This window comes from Camelus dromedarius, chromosome 28 (genome assembly GCF_036321535.1).
Source record: "Camelus dromedarius isolate mCamDro1 chromosome 28, mCamDro1.pat, whole genome shotgun sequence".
Classification (NCBI taxonomy): Eukaryota; Metazoa; Chordata; class Mammalia; order Artiodactyla; family Camelidae; genus Camelus; species Camelus dromedarius.
The window spans coordinates 8,553,512-8,570,876 of record NC_087463.1 but is presented as its reverse complement, the minus strand read 5'-3'; the positions used below and the strand labels follow the sequence as shown (position 1 = coordinate 8,570,876).

Below are 17,365 nucleotides of genomic sequence, written 5' to 3'. Positions count from 1 at the left end.
ACATTTAGATTGGAAACAATCTTTTGTTATAACAGATAATGCTGCATACATAATTTCTCATGCATCCAAACACATCTCTAGTATAGTCCTCAAAGTAGAATTTCTGGGTCAAAGTGTATGTGCATTTGTAATTTTGGTAGATACTGCCAAACTGTGCTCCATGGAAGTTGTACCAAGTTACACTCCTGCCAGCAGCGTATGAGAAGGTGCTTCCCCACACCTTTGTCAGTTTGATACAGTTTTGCCAATTTGATAGGTGAAAACCAATATCTCATTTTTAACTCTTTATTATAAAAACTGACAGACATAATCACGTAGGATGACTAGAATATTGAATTCCTAATTACTTGGTATCTAGATTTTAAGCACTTTTATTTATTTATTTTTGACAGCTATCTTGTGATATCCTGAATCATGGCCCCCCAAAGATACCTCTGTCCGAGTCCCTGGAATCTGTGAACATGTTATGTTGTAGCATGTATCAGTATTTCATTCCTTTTTATTTCTGAGTGAGATTCCTTTGTATGAACATACCACATTTTGTTTATTCATTTATCAATTTATAGACATTTGGATTATTTCCATATTTACTTCATCTATTATTTAAAAAGTATTTTGAAGAAAATTAAAATAAGGGCATTTTTTTTTATAACTGTAATACCATTATCACACCTTATAAAGTTAACAATAATTCCCAGTCAGTCCATTTTAAAATTTCCCTAGTTTTGTAGTTCATTTGTTACAATTAGGAACTAAGTAAGGTGTATACATTGTATTTTGTGGTTATATTTCTTTAATGTCTTTAGTCTCGAATAGAGTTATGCACTTCCAGCTCCTGCCACTGTTTTTTCCCCATGCAATTTTTTTTTTTTAACAAACTGGGTCAGTTCCACCTTCTAGATTTACCTGATTGCTTCTCATAGTTTGCTTTCTTGCAGTCAGATGCTCTACCCCTGAGTTATACCCCCCGTATTTTGTTTTTTTTTATTTACTGTGTTTTCTGTAGACTGGATGTCATATTAAAAGGCTTGATAAAGTTTGGGTTAAACATTTTTAGTAAGGTTATTTCATAAGTGGTGCTGTGTACCTTATAATGTATTACATCAGGATACAGAAAATACATGGTTTTATATCAGTTATGCTAAGATTGATCAGAAGTTTGAGTATGTTTTAGCATCCATTGATGATTTTGGCCTGAATCACCTATTTTATAAAAAATTAGAAAGTGCTATTTCTCATTTGGTCATTTCTTGTACATTTATTAACTGGAATTCTTCTCTAAAGAAGAGCTTTCATGAATTAGGTTATATAAAACATGTTTTCTTTTCATAAGTTTCTTAAAAACTTTTTTTCTTGGAATGTACTTGATTTACTAAAACATGGCTTTTACTACATTATTAATAAGGGTAAACATTTAATTCTTTTATTCTACCAATTTTCAGTAATGAAAATGGTATAATGGTGACAAATAAATCTGTACTTCCCTCTCCCCTGACCGCAGTCAGGACTGTCTCTGTCTTTTGAGTATGAAGTAAAAAAAAAAAAAAAAAAAAAAAAAAAAAAAATATATATATATATATAAAAACATGTGTGTGTATGTGTGTTGTGGTCCTAATGGTTTCAGTTTGCCTTTCTTTAACAATCAAGGTTGATGTTTAGTTTCATATGTTTAAGAATTAAGGATTATTGGTATTTCCTTTTTGTGAATTGTTTATAAATTTTGGCAATAAATTTTAATTTCTAACTTTTGGATATAGTTGGATTGAGCCTTAGAAGGTTAACTTAGTTTGCAGTTTTTGTGAGCTTGAATTAGTTGTTTAGTATGGGAAGTGATTACATATTACTGCTTCTGAGATCCTTGGAAAAGTAAAAGTGGCTGTGGATTGGTAGGAGAGGTCTAACTAAATATGAACTATAGCTTCAGCAAATTTTGAAACCATTTCCTTAATCCTTAAGATATTGTAATTGAGTATCACTGCTCATGTTGTCGTAATAAAACTTAGAGAAAAAAGGACATATAAAGAGAACATCATTTATTATCCAAAATAACTGGTCTTTTCACTTATCTAAACTGTAGTACAATCTATATGTGCTCTTCCAAAAGACATTAAAGATGACTTAACTAAATGGAAATGTATACTGTGTTCAGGGATTAAGAAGGCTATTGTGAAAGTGTCTGTGTTTCCCATATTGGCCTATAGATTGAAGGCAATTCCAATTAAAATTCCAACAGCATTTTTGGGGGATGGGGTGGGGCTCATTACAAAATTTGAATGGGAAAGAAGGAAGCATAATAGCTAAAGTACTCTGAAGAAGAAGATGTGTGTGTGTGTGTGTACTTGATTTATGCAGAGTTTGCACTTCAGAGCATTGGGAAAAGGATGAACTTTTCAAGAAATAGTAATGGGAATAATGTTTTAGCCATTAAATATATTTCTTTTTTTTTTCCATTAAATATATTTCTTACCTTCTAAAATTTCCTTACTTCTGCTGGTGACTTGCAGATTGAATTATTGTGGCTTTATAGTTTGTTTTGCTAATTACTGCTTTTTCTCAAAGATCCTTTGCTGTTCTCATGTGTTTATTCTTTTTGATGTCATTTCTTTTTCTTAATTCATCCTAGTTTGTAGAGAAAAGTATAAATGAACCTTAGAAAATGTAAAAAGATGTAAAATGAATAAACTGCACATTGTAGGTCTGGGAGGAGCTATTCAGAATATTCAGAGAGCCTTCATTTGTGGTATTGCATATGCTTTTGGCACTTCTGTCCCTTTGTTTGAGGCCCCCCTACCCTGGCTCCTCACTGCTGGTATTTGATGTGTGACTTGTAGAACCTTGACATTGAGCAGGCCTTGAGGTAGAAGGTGCCACCTCATTGACAGTCAGGGATGGAATTACCTAGTTTATGAATTATTCAAGACAAAGATGAGTCTCTGTAGGGAAGACACTGAATTCAGACATTTCTGAGATTGCTCACTCCTGGAATTCCTTGGGTCCCATATGTGCTGTCTTCAAGTGCAGCCAAAAACTGATGTCTGCCAATTTTTTAGAAGCACTAAGGCCTTTAGGACTAATCTAATTTTTCCTTACTATAAACTGTTTTTGGCACCAGAGTAACCAGATTTTGTTATAGTTTCCAGGCATGGTTGAAAAATCTTTAGATTCTTCAGTAGTTTTTAACTTTTCACCTTATTAAAATTCCTTGTGAAGCAAAGATCTGAAATAAAATCAAAATTAATTCAGGAGTAAAGTTTAAGTAATACACTGTTTATTTTTCTCAGTAAAATATATAAAAATTACTCACATGGCTGATTTCATACTAAGTATAGCAGCAGAAACAAAAAACAAAATAGTGCTAAAGGCAAAGGTAGTAAAATCATCGATATCCACAGTAAGTAGTTAAGGGATACACAAAACAAAGATTCAAAATATGATGTCAGAAATATTAAACTATATAGATAGCTATAAATATAGTTAGTTACATATCTATCTATCTATCTATCTATCTATCTATCTATCTATCTATCTATCTATCTATAGTTATATATAGACCTCATGGTAATCAGAAACCAAAAATCTATAGTAGATACACACACAAAAATAGAAAGGAATCCACACGTAACACTGAAGATAGTCATCACAGGGGAAGGAGAGCAAAAGAAGAAAGTAAAAAACTACAAAACCAGCCAGAAAATAACAAACAAAATGGCAGTAAGTACATACCTATCAATAATTACTTTAAATGTAAATAGACTAGGGTGCTCCAATTGAAAGATACAGAGTGGCTGAATGGATACAAAAACAAGACCTATCTTTATGCTACCTACAGGAGACTCACTTCCGATCTAAAGACACAGACTGAAAGTGAGGGGATGGAAAAGGTATTCCATGCAAACAGAAACAAAAGGGAAGGCACAGTAGCAATACTTCTGTCAGGCAAAATAGACTTTAAAATAAAGACTGTAACAAGAGACAACTACATAATGATAGAAGGGTCAGTCCAGCAAGAAGATATAACAGTTGTAAATATATATGTACCCAACTTAGGTGCACCTAGATACGTAAAGCAATTAACAAACATAAAGGGAAAAAAATTGACAGTAAGACAATAATAGTAGGACACCAACGCCCCACTTATATCGGTGGACAGATTAGACAGAAAATCAATGAGGAACCACTGGCCTGAATGCCACATTAAGCCAAACGACCTGGGTACATGTATATAAAACATTCCATCCAAAAGCAGCAGAATACACATTCAAGTGCACATGGAGCATTCCCCAGGATAGATCACATGCTGGATAAATTTAAGGAGATTGGAATCATATCAAGCATCTTTTCCAACCATGGTGGTATGAGACTAGAAATCAACTGCCAGAAATAAACTGCAAAAAACCCCTAAACATCTAGAGGCTAAACAGTATGGTACTAAACAACTATTGGGTCACTGAATAAATCAAAGAGGAAATTAAAATACCTGGAGACAAATGAAAACAGAAACACAAGGATCCAAAACTTATGGGGTGCAGCAAAAGCAGTTCTAAGATGGAATTTTATAGAGATACAGGCCTACCTCAGAAAATAAGAAAAATCACAAACAATCTAACCTTATGCCTAAAGGAACTAGAAGAAAAAGAAAGAAAACCCAAAATTAGTAGAAGGAAAGAAATAATAAAGATCAGAGCAGAAATGAATGAAATAGAGACTAAATAAAGGAAAAGAAAAGATCAGTGAAACTAACAGCTGATTCTTTGAAAAGATAGACAAAATTGAGCCAGACTTGTCAAGAAAAAAAGAGAGCAGGCCCAAAAAAATAAAATTAGAAAGTAAAGAGAAGTTATAGCTGACAGCACAGAAATACAAAGGATCGTAAGAAATTACTGTGAACAATTATATGCCAAGAAAATGGACAACCTGGAGGAAATGGATTAATTCCTAGGATGTGCAGTTTCCCAAGATTTAATCAAGAATAAATAGAAAATATGAATAGACCAAATACCAGTAATGAAATTGAATCAGTAATCAAAAAAACTCCCAACAAATAAAAATCTAGGACCAGATGGCTTCACAGGTTAATTTTACCAAACATTTAAAGAAGGATTAACTCCTATCTTTCTCAAACTACTACAAAAATATCTAGCAGGAAGGAACACTTCTGAACTCACCCTGATACCAAAACCAAAGACCACAAAAAAAGAAAATTACAGGCCAATATCACTGATAAACATAAATGCAGAATACTTTAATAAAATATTAGCAAACCAAATTCAGAAATACATTAAAATGATCATATACCATTATCAATTGTGGTTTATCTTAGGGATGCAAGGATGGTTCAATATTTGCAAATCAATGTAATATACCACATTAACAATTTGAAGAATAAATCATATGATTATTTCAATAGATACAGAAAACTTGACAAAATTCAATATCCATTCATGATAAAAAAAACTCCAGAAAGTGGGCATAGAGGGAACATGCCTCAACATAATAAAGACCATCTATTACAAGCCCACAGCTAGTGTCATACTCAATGGTGAAGAGTTGAAAGCATTTCCTTTGAGATCAGGAACAAGACAAGGATACCTATTCTTGCCACTTCTATTCAACATAGTATTGGAAGTCCTAGCTACAGCAATCAGACAAGAAAAAAAAAAGGAATTCAAATTGGAAAGGAAGAAGTAAAACCATCACTGTTTGCAGATGACATGATACTGTGTATAGAAAATTATAAAGAAACTACCAAAAAACTATAAGAGCTAGTAAATCAGTTCAGTAAGTTGCAGATTACAAAATTAATATACAGAATTAATATACAGAAATGACTCTACTATCCAAGGCTGCCTACAGATTCAGTGCAATCCCTATCTAAATACCCATGGCATTTTCACATAACTAAAACAAGTAACTCTCAAATTTGTATGGAAATACACAAGACCCTGAATAGCCAAAAAAAAAAAAAAAAAAAAAATCCTGAGAACAACAGAGTTGGAGAGCTCACATTCCCTGATTTCAAACTATACTGCAAAGCTGTAGTAATCAAAACGGTATGGAACTGGTGCAAAATTGGACACATGGATCAGTGGAACAGAATAGAGAGCCTAGAAAAAACCCACGCACTTATGGTCAATTAATCTATGACACAGGAGGCAACAATATACAGTGGAGGAAGTCAGCCTCTTCAGTAAGTGGTGCTGGGAAAACTGGACAGCTACATGTAAAAGAATGAAATTAGAACATTCTTTAACACCATATACAAAAATAAACTCAGTGGATTTAAGACTTAAATATAAGATCTGAAACCATGAAACTCCTAGACGAAAATGTAGGTTTTATATGCTCTTTGACATTGCTCTTGGCAGTATTTTTTTGGATATGTCACTTCAGGCAAGAGAAATAAAGCACAAATAAACAAGTGGGACTACATCAAACTAAAAAGCTTTTGAAACTAACACAACAGTGTAAATCAACTATACTTCATTAAAAAATATGAACTAGAAATACAAAAAAAAAAAGCTTTTACATAGCAATGGAAACTATTGAGAAAATGAAATGGCAGCCTAACAGAAGAAATTTGCAAACAATATATCTGATAAGGTGTTAATATCCAAAATATGTAAAGAACTCATACAACTCAACATCAGAAAAAACAGATGGATTAAAAAGTGGTTAGAGGACCTGAATACACATTTTTCCAAAGAAGACCTACAGATAGTCATCAGATACATGAAAAGATACTCAGCATCACTAATCATCAGGGAAATGCAAATTAAAACCGCAATGAGATACCACCTCACAGCTGTCAGAAGGCTATCATCAAATAGAGAACGAATAAGAAGTGTTGGAAAGGTTATGGAGAAAAGGGAGCCTTTATGTGCCATCGGCAGGAATGGAAATTGGTACTGTCACTATGGAAAACAGTACAGAGGTTCCTCAAAGAATTTCAAATAGAACTACCATGCAATCCAGCTATTTCATTTTTAGGAAAACGCTAATTTTAAGAGAGATATGCATCTCTATGTTCATTGCAGCATATTTACAATAGCTAAGATACAGAAGCAACGTAAGAGTTTATCAATTGCTTAACATAACCAAAATTCATATAGCCATTTATTTTTACCATTTGGATTGCTTCCAGTGTTTTCCTGTTACACATAATATAGCAATGAATAGCCTTGTACATGTGGTAGAAGGAATCTCTGTCCTGTTAATTAAAGTGGGGCCAAATGACTTCCATTAATTCTTGTAGTTTGTGTTGGTAGCACATGAGAAACAAGTGTAATTAAATAGGTCAGGAACAGATTTTATGGAGCACTGAAGTGCTTCCCAGCATATTTCATTTTTTTGCGGAAGGTGCTGGTAAACCAATAAGGCAGGTTAGGTACGGTGGCCTGGAGGCTCTGAGGGTGTCGGGCCTCAGACCACAGAGGACTGAATGGGAAGATGAAAATCTGTCCACCCATTGCCCATTTTTAGCACACTTGTTAGAAAGCTGAGGATTAGAATTGTGATTCCTTACAGGTTCTTGTTGAGTGGAACTGGTGAAAGCATTGTTTTAAGGGGTTTGCTTGTTGGGTAGAGGGAATGATAGATTGGCAAGAGCAGGTAGGCGGAGGAGCTCAGGCAGGAAAACCAGATGGGAGGCAGCTGGAGTGCCAGAACCACCATTGATGAAGGCCTGGCTTTCTGTGCCTGTGCCGGAAATGGAGAAAGTCCTCCATCCACTGTACATGAAAAGTTCTTTTGTTTTAAATTGATACTTGATTTGAGTATTAATACTTAATGAGCTTAAGGCTCCAGATTTGAGAGCAATGCTGAGCAATGTGGTGACAGCTTGTATACTTACCAAGAATGAGAATCATTTTGCCCAAAGGTGAGGTGAATTTGGGCAAAGTGTGAAGAACGGAGATGGTGAAACATGGTAGAGGAGGCATGAATTCTGGAGCCAGACTGACTTTGTCTTACATCTCAGCTCTGCTGCTTAATAGTTCTGTGAATTTAGACAAGCTACTTAGTCTCACCAAGTCTGTTGATGCTTCTGTAAAGTGGAAATAAGATTACCTTATTTGTGGATTTGTGGGGAAGATGAAACACTGTAATGCATGTAAAGTGTCTGACTTTCCTCCTTCAAGGAAAAAATACCTATTAATTTAAAAAAAGATCAAGGGCTCTGTCTTGAGAGTTTAGTCTAAAATATTTGAGGATTGAAGATAAGTAGCAGAAATTTAACAGATTTTCTGATGACATCTTTATCCTAATGATTGAAAATCCTTTGACTCTTTTGAATTAATTGTTCAGCTGTTTTAAAAATTAGGCCAAACCCTGAATATAGTGATATTTGTCTCTGTGCAGACTCAATGTCCTTTTTACCAAAGCTACCTTTCAGAAACCTTTATTGCATAATGAAAATTGTATTATGTATACTGAGCACTAGATGGTGCTCAAATAAGGCAAGAAGGCAGCTATTGGCGTGCAAACACACAATCAGCAAACTCATTTTTCTCAGTACTAAAGTAATGAATGTTCATTTTTAGTACTTTGATATACAGAAAAGCTCAAGGAAGGCAAAAAGATAAAAATAATACTAATCAGAAGTAACCATTGTTAACTTTTTGGTGTATATTTTGTCAGTTCTCTCATTTAAAAATGTTTGCATCGCATTCTACACATTATTTCTTTAATTCACATTTTCCTCATGTCATTGTTTTCCTACAGCATAATTTTAAATGGTTGTAGAATGTCCTGTCTTAGAGATGGCCATAATTTATCTAATGTGGTTGAACATTTTGGCTTTTTAAAATTTTTCCTGATAATATGAAACTGTGATGAACTTCCTTGCAGCCCAGTCTTCGTGTATATCCTTAATTATATAAGTGGAGTGAGTTCTTAGTAGTTGATTTGCTGGTAAAATAGCAATTTTTTTTTAATCACAGAAGTTTTTCATTGTATAAAAGTTAGAAAATATGGAAACAAAAGGGAAATAGTCTTGTATTCTCATCACATAGAGACCACCACTGTTGATATTTTGAAATATGTTTTTTCACACTTTTTAAAAATGAATTTACGTATAGATAGACTTGTGTATTTATATCTATCTCTACCCTCATAAATATGTGATTATATTGTATTACTGTTAGGTTACTTATAAAAACTAGTGTATTTGATATATTTCCTTTTCAGCAAATGTGAATATTTTAAAATTTATTTACCAAAAAATAGTTGTTGAATGCCTCGCATTTGCTTGGCACTGTTTTTAAGGGCTGGAAACCTTGTAGTGAATATGAGGGACAAGGCCCCTGCCCTCATGCAGCTTATATTTTAGTGGAGGAGATGGGCAGCAAACAAGTAAAGAAATAAATACGTGAAGTAATGTCTGAAAAATAACAGAGTAAGTTCATGGAGAGTGACAGAATGGGAGCAAATACCAGCGGGAGATTTCTTTGGCTAGAGGATCTCAGGGAAGCAGCATGTAAGTGGACGTTAGTGAAACCAGGGAGCCAGGCATTGTTCTGGAGAAAGAGTATTCCAGGCAGAGGGAACAGCGGGATCTGAGGCAGGAGTAAGTTGTCTGTGTTAGAGGAATAGCAAAAAGGCCAGTGTGGCAGAACAGTGAGCAAGGAGACAAATTACATGGGGACTTTTTGGTCATGTTGTTGCCGAAAGATCGGCCCCCATCCCTGATGAGCCAAACTGAAACTCAGAGGCAAGGTCTTAGAGCTAAGAAGAAAAGAGGCAGCTTTATTGCTTTGCGGGGCAAAGGGGCTTCACAGCAGGCTGGTGCCTTCAAAACTGTGAGCCCACCTTGGGATTGGGGCAGGGGGATTATACAGCCACAGCTCAAACAGTAAAGCATCGGTAACAAGCAACAGAATGATTTTCTTCTCATCAGACTCAGAGTGGCGTCACGGTGTCTCCAGGTGACCAAGTCTGTAGAGGCTGGTGGTTGTCGCTCTTTCCATCCCTTCATCTTATAAGCGCCCAAGGCGTGGTCTTCTTGGTGATTCAGGCTATTTTGTTACAGTCCTGGGATCTTCTCCCCAGAGAACAACTCAGAGACCAAGTATGATTATTACTTTCGATTACTGGAATAAAGCAGAAACAGTAAAATTAATAGCTTTATTTTAACAATGGGCCTGGAGCTGTGAGTAGTAACCAGTCAGTCAGATTAGTTGACCCTTTTAAGAGCAAATATAAGAATTAGCAATCTGTTAGCCTAAGTGTGGCCATTTGATTAATTCTCCTTCAATGTTAAAGATTTTTTATGGTGTGTGGTATTCCAGAGACGAGCATCTTTTAATGTTGATATTTGGGAATTGAGTCTAGTCTGCTGCAGTATGAAAAGATTTTACTCACATAGCTTGTTTTATTGTAGTGTAATTTACATAACAATTTTTTTTTACCATTTTAGCCATTTTTAAGTATATAATTCAGTGGCATTAAGTACATTCCCAGTGTTTTATAGTCATCATCACTGTCCATTTCCAGAACTTTTTCGTTATCTCAAACTGAAACTCTGTGCCCTTTAAACAGTAACTCCCCTTTCCACCCGCTTCCCAGTCCATGGTAACTTCTATTCTACTTTCCGTCTCTTTGAATTTGCCTATTCTAGGTACTGCATATAAATGGAATCATTTAATGTTTATTCTTTGGTGCCTGGCCTATTTCACTTAGTGTAATATATTCAAGGTTCACCCATGTTGTAGCACGTGTCAGAATTTCCTTCTTTTTTAGGCTGAGGAGTATCCATTCTATGTATACTTCACATCACATGTTTTTTAAACTCTAGTTTGTTGTACTTTCTTTTAAATGCTTTTAAATAAATGCCCTTCACTTCTGTTCAGCGTTGTTAGATTCCAGTTACACTGTGATTGTTTTCAGGGATCCCTCTTGCATTATAAAAAAAATGTGTTCATTCTGCTAAGAGGCTTGGCTAATGTAAACATCATTGTTAATTTAGCCATTATTTATTGAGCACTTAGTGTGTGCCAGGCACTGGGCTCATTGCCTTCGGTGCATTTCCTCATTTAGTTCTCACATCAAGTCTATGAGGAGGTACTATTATTATTTCCGTGTGAGAAAACAGGCCTGGGAAAGTTGTCCAAAGTCAGATGGCTAGTAGTTGGCATGGACCAGATTCAAACGAGGTTAATGTAGCTCCAGAGATGAATTCTGTTGGCCATCCTGCCACACAGTCTCCATTTGGAAGCACAGACTGATTACAGACTGAGCTTCAAATAATGGCTAAAGAGATGCATCATTAAATTATATATGCTAATCTTTGAGAATCACCAGATTGATACACTCAGATTTTTAAGCACCTTCAAAGCGAAGGTCATAAAAACGCATACCTTATGTTTGAGTGTCTTTATTTACAATGTAAATGTAATAAATATGTTATTTACAATTAATACAAGCAAGTGGATGGATAATCTGTCCTGTATTTTAACCTAGCCTTGAGTGGTGTGTGCCTTCTCTATTTAAGGGAAGCTGCCTGAATGATCCTTTCTCAGAGTTTCTTGATCTGTTTCCTCAGTTGAGAAATAGGAAAAGAGACTTTTATTGAATTAGGTCACAAGTTTTCAACCGACAGAAACAATTAAGTGATTGTACAATTTTTTTTTCTTTGAATTTTTGAGGCCTGTCTCTGCTTCTGTGTTTTTATTCTCTTTGGCACACTTTATGTGAAATTTTATTAGGACTTTTCAAGTTGAAACAATCTTCTCTGTCGTTGAGGTGGGCCTGGGATAACTCCTAAATCCATCTTCTAAACTGTAATTCTTTCATCATAAGTTTACTTGAATGGAGACCAAAATAGTGTACTAGGCCATTTTACTAAGGGAATAAATAATTTGAGGCTTTTTGGCATCTTATTTTCTCAAATTGAGGGACCAAAAGAAGTTCAGTTTTTACATCTTGAGTCAAAACCTTTTTTCCTTTTCTTTCATTTATACCTTTCTGTGCAAAATCATTTTAGAGGATGCTTGAGTTTGGCCAGGGTTGATTGCTTCCTTAAACTAAAAGCTTGTGTGTGTGTGGGGGGGTGGTGGTGCACATAACTAACATAGTTTAAAGCGTTAAAATAAGGGGGAAAGTAAGTTTTACTCCAAGTGAACCTTTTTTTCCTTTTCTCACTTTGTTGGTTGGAATCTGAATTTTTAAGTCATTTTTTTCTGTTGCTTTCTTGAGAGAATAAATGCAATAGGATCTTGCAGAGTAGTTGTTGAAATTTTGACATTTTAATAGTTATAGTTTCTTTCATTTTGGCAGTTGAATGACAGCTTATAGGATTGTCTGTGAATCACATGAATATAAATACCTTTTTAGTTCTGCTTGGTGCATTAAAAATTGCTATAATAAATTTATGTGCAGTTTTTATCCTTTGGCTTTTTCCTCTGAATAGGCTCTTTTAAAACATTGACATTCCCACAGTTAAACCACTGAATGGAGTGATTCTTGTTAGTTTTGTGAATGATTTCTGTAATTCTCTTTGCTAAGGTAAGGGAGAAAAGTCTTCAGAAATGCATCTATGCTTTTCTGAGTGGTTACTTGTTGATTTTACGCAGGTTGTGTTTTAAACTGACAAACATTATATAATTTGTTAGAAAATGTATGTTGTGGACTGAAAATGACATTATTAATATAAAATGTCAATTTTGAAATACTTTTATGGTGGAATTTTAAGTGAAAAAGAATTTTTGGTGTTTATCTTATGAACTTCATAATTATAGCTACTTTGATTGTTCAGCAAATCAGTGTTCAGAAATCTATGTATAATTCTACCCCCAACAGCTTTCTGCCCATCTGCTTTTCATTAAAAGATTTGAACTATGTTGATCATCTTTCATTATTGACATTTGCGTTATGAGATTGGTGTGCTTAAAACGAAAATAAAACCAGTCTAAATTACTGAAAGCTGTGACTTAGGGAGTATATAATAAAAAAATTTAGCTTCCTAACCAAACTGTAGTTAAAGCAAAAAAATTTTTTTTTTGGAGGGAAGGTAATTAAGTCTATTTAGTTATTATTATTATTGTTTTTTTAATGGAGGTGCTGGGGATTGAACCCAGGGCCTTCTGCGTGCTAAGCACGCATTCTACCACTGGAGCTATGCCCTCCTCCTCAGACTGTAGTTTATGATTTCATAGCAATTATAAAAAAGTCATCTATCATCTTACCACTTCCCTTATTAGGCTTAGATTTTTTTGTTTTCTTGCAGTCTTTATCATTCACATAATTTTTATATGATTTAAATCATAACATAAGTATCATTTAAAAATAGTTTTACATTTTAATTTTTTATTTTATGGGCAGGGAGTAACTAGGTTTCTATTTATTTATTTTTTATGGAGGTACTGGGGATTGAACCCAGGACTTTGTGCATGCTAGGCACGCACTGTACCACTGAGCTATACCCTCCTCACTCCATAAATACCATTTTTATAATGGATAATACATCTATGACACACTTCTTTTAGGTATATATAGAAATTCCAATTAGTGGTAATGTTCTAGATTGATATTATGTGGGTTTGTCTTAATAAAAAAGTAGCTAAATGTTATCTATATTGAAAGAAAATTAAATTAGAAGTTAGAGATGTTTATTCTTATGTTGTGACCTTAAACAAAATACTTAGCTTCTCTGTTTCTGTGACTTGTAAGATGAAGGTATTTCTATTTCCTTAGTCAACTTCTCAGGAGTTTTCAAAGAAATCAAGTGAAATAATCAAGGTGAGAGAATATCTATTTGTATAGATCTATACAAATTGCAACTTGTAGCTAATCAGCAGATTTATTTGCATATCAACAATTAATATGCTGAAGTTTTTAAACACATTTCTTTTGTAGAAGGTTAAACAATTCTTTTCTTAAGCCTCCTCCTTCCAAGCTGAAATACTTTCTTTAAAATAGAACGTAAAAGTCAGTTTCAGCTTAATTTAGCCAAATGGTCCCAAATGTTAAGTTAGTGGAGTTCAAATTAATGCAATCCTGCTAAATGCATACAATACTTAGTTGCAATTTTTAGTTTTTACAAATAATTTTTCTCTGTAGTGTAAAAAAAAAATTTAAGCCTAGTTTTATGTGGAAATCCAAATTACTTGTATATTTGAGAATATGAGAAGACTTTTATCAGGTTGCAGTGTTGTTCTACAACCCATTGGTAAGCTTCTTTTCTAAGATTATGTATTATTCAACCTCTTTTTTCTTTAATCCCTGAGGGCCAACACCATGGCCTGACAGTGTCCTTTGGTACTTCTTACGTTACTTAACTATCCGAAGTGTGAAAAGATGAAAAAGAATAAGACAGATGGGTTGATAGAAAAGAAAAGTGAAAGTCAAAAAAGAAAAAAAAATGTTGGATGGTAGAAACTGCCTAAAGGACCACAGACAGTTCCTTCTAATGCTGTACGTTGGCTCCATGATACAGGTCACAGGACATCAATTCGTTTATCAGCCTAAGTATGCTACTCTGTTAACTCCTCTGGTGAGTATTTTACTTGCCAACTGTAGCCTGTCTGACCTGTTACACCAGCTGACTAAAATATTGTCAATAACTTTTATACATTTTCATGTGTGACAGTTATCAGGAATAGATATTAAGTTCATTAGATGACCCATTTTATATATTTATTTTGGTTGTTGGGAAATTGAATTCTTGAACTACAGGCCTCATATGAAATTAGCTTTTTTCCCCTACCAACAAATATTCTTGTTTATTTATTTGGAAAACTGCTTTGTCATGTCAGAGGATTGTAACACAGAGTTTAAATCCAAAGAAGTTGTAAACTCTCTGTACAGTGGTCCTTGATGTGCCTCGCCCTCCATGTTAGTTAATACAGAATTGGACTGCCTGGTGCAGTGGAAGAATTTAGGTGGTGGTGAATAGAATTTGTTTTAAGTTTACAATAGCCTGATAATTTGCCAGTTGGATCTCACATCCTTTATGAATTTCTCTCTATAGGCCATTTTAGAGGGGAAAAAAATCTGTATTTGTCAAGGTTCTTATGCTTGCTTAGTGTCAGCACATGCTTTTCTGAATATAAAAATCATTGGATTTGGTGTCAAGAAATCTGGGTTTGTAATTTTTCAGATTTAGAAATGTATGGGTTGATAAGCCACCGTTCATGCATTTTGGTGGGAATTGGTTAAATCTTTCTGGAATGTAATTTGCAGTATTCATCAGAACAGAAGTGTCATTTACTTAGCAATTCTGCTTCTAGAATTTGTTAAGGAGACGATGTATGTAGAGAGATGTACGTGCAAAGACGTTCATGGCAGTGTTTATGATAACAGGAAATTGTGAACAATCTTAAGTGTTCACCAGTAAGGAGATTGGATGAATGAACAAATAAAAAGGGTGTATCTGCACACTGGAACAATATACAGTCATTAATAATGATCATGTGTTTACAGATTTGAAAAAAAAAATCCATAGCACATTAAGTGGTTAAAGCTAGTTATAAAATCATTCATATGTCTTAGCCAAGACATGGAAACAACCCAAACGTCCATCAACAGATGACTGGATAAAGAAGATGTGGTACATATATACAATGGAACACTACTCAGCCATAAAAAAGAATAAAATAATGCCATTTGCAGCAACATGGATGGACCTGAAGATTGCCATTCTAAGTGAAGTGGGCCGGAAAGAGAAAGAAAAATGCCATATGATATCATTTATGTGAGGAATTGAAAAAATAATAACAACAATAATAATGACACAAATGAATACTAATTATTATTTTGACTTCTTGAATATGTGTAAGCACATTCGACTGTCCTTTATGATTGGATTACTGCATTCCGTTGATTCTTATTTTGTGGTTGGCTTTATTCCTTTGATAACTATGTAAGTTTAAAAACTAAAGCTCTAATCTGTTCTTAGAAACAGTAATTAGTACATACATGTAAACTAAAAAAAAGTGCGGTGTACTTTATGTATTTACATGCAATATAATGTATATGTGCAGTTGAACTGTAATCTACATAATAAAACTGAAAAAGGAAAAGAATCGTTCATATGACAATCTCATTCAAGCAAAATTGTATATATGTATATATTTTTGAAATGTGTATATTTATATATAACTTCTGTATAAATTTTATAGCTTGGCTTTTATGATTTTTTTTAACTTGTTATTTTGAAGTGATTATAGATTCACAGGAAATTGCAAAAAAAAGTACAGGGAGGTTCCTTGCATCCTTCCCTATCTCCCCCAGTGGTAACTGTAATTCAGGACCAAAATCAGGAAATTGACATTGGTACAGTCCACAGCGGGTATGGAGATTTCAGCAGTAAGTTATACGTGCGATTTCATCACCCACCACCACCACAATCAAGATATATAACCTTCATCCCAACAAGGCTCTTGTGCTTTCCCTTTGTAGCCACATCTGTTCTTACCTTCACCACCTCTAACTCCTGGCAGCCACTAATCAGTTTTCCATCTCTATAATTTTATTTCAAGAAGGTTGTAGAAATGGAATGATACCATATGTAACATTTTGAGATTAGCTCTTTCATTCAGCATAGTGTCCTTGAGATCTATTCAAGTTGTTCTATACATCATAGTTCATTCCTTTTTATTGCTGAGTAGTATTCTGTGTTATGTATATACCATAATTTAAACAGTGACCTATTGAAGGGCATTTGTTTCCAGTTTTTGGCTCTTGTGAATAAAGCTGCTGTGAATATTTGTGTACAGGCTTTTTGTGTGAATATAAGCTTTTATTTCATGGAGATAAATACTCAAGAGTGCAATTTCTGGCTTATATGGTAAATGTTATTTTTATACAAAACTGCCAAAATTGTTTTCCGGAGTGGCTGTATCCTTTTACATTCCCACCAGTAATGTATGTGATATCCACTTTCTCTGCATCCTTGCCAGCATTTGATGTTGTCACTCTTTTTTTATTTTAACAGTTTTGATAGGTGTGTAGTGTTACTTCATGGTGGTTTTAGCATGGTTCATTTTTACAATAATAAAAAATAAGAAAAATTTTCTTTCTAAAAGAGAATTATTATCTAGATTTAAGTTTCTTTTCTGCCACTTGTTAAATGTTACTTAATACTGAGAAATTTTGCTAGGTGAATAAGGAGTATTGATTTCCTTTGTAATCCACTAAGGTTATACTTCTACTGTAGTAAAATATTAATGAAAATAAAATCAAAGCAGAACACCTACAGTTGTTTGACACAGCTGTTTTGATTCTATTTCAAAATCTAAAACTACTTCCAAAATTACTAAATTATGTCTTATACTTCCGCTGTGCCCCATGGGGGGAAGAAAGGCTAAGACTGGCAAATTGCTTGTAAGATGTGTTAAGGAATAAATACATGCAAAGTTCACAATTTAACACT

The 17,365-nt window shown here is 34.1% G+C and overlaps 1 protein-coding gene across 7 annotated transcripts in view; it reads left to right on the top strand.

Moving 5' to 3' along the window:
* Positions 1-17,365, top strand: part of DYM (dymeclin) — a 309,224-nt gene that overhangs the window by 18,972 nt on the left and 272,887 nt on the right. The gene's annotated exons all lie outside the window — the stretch shown is intronic.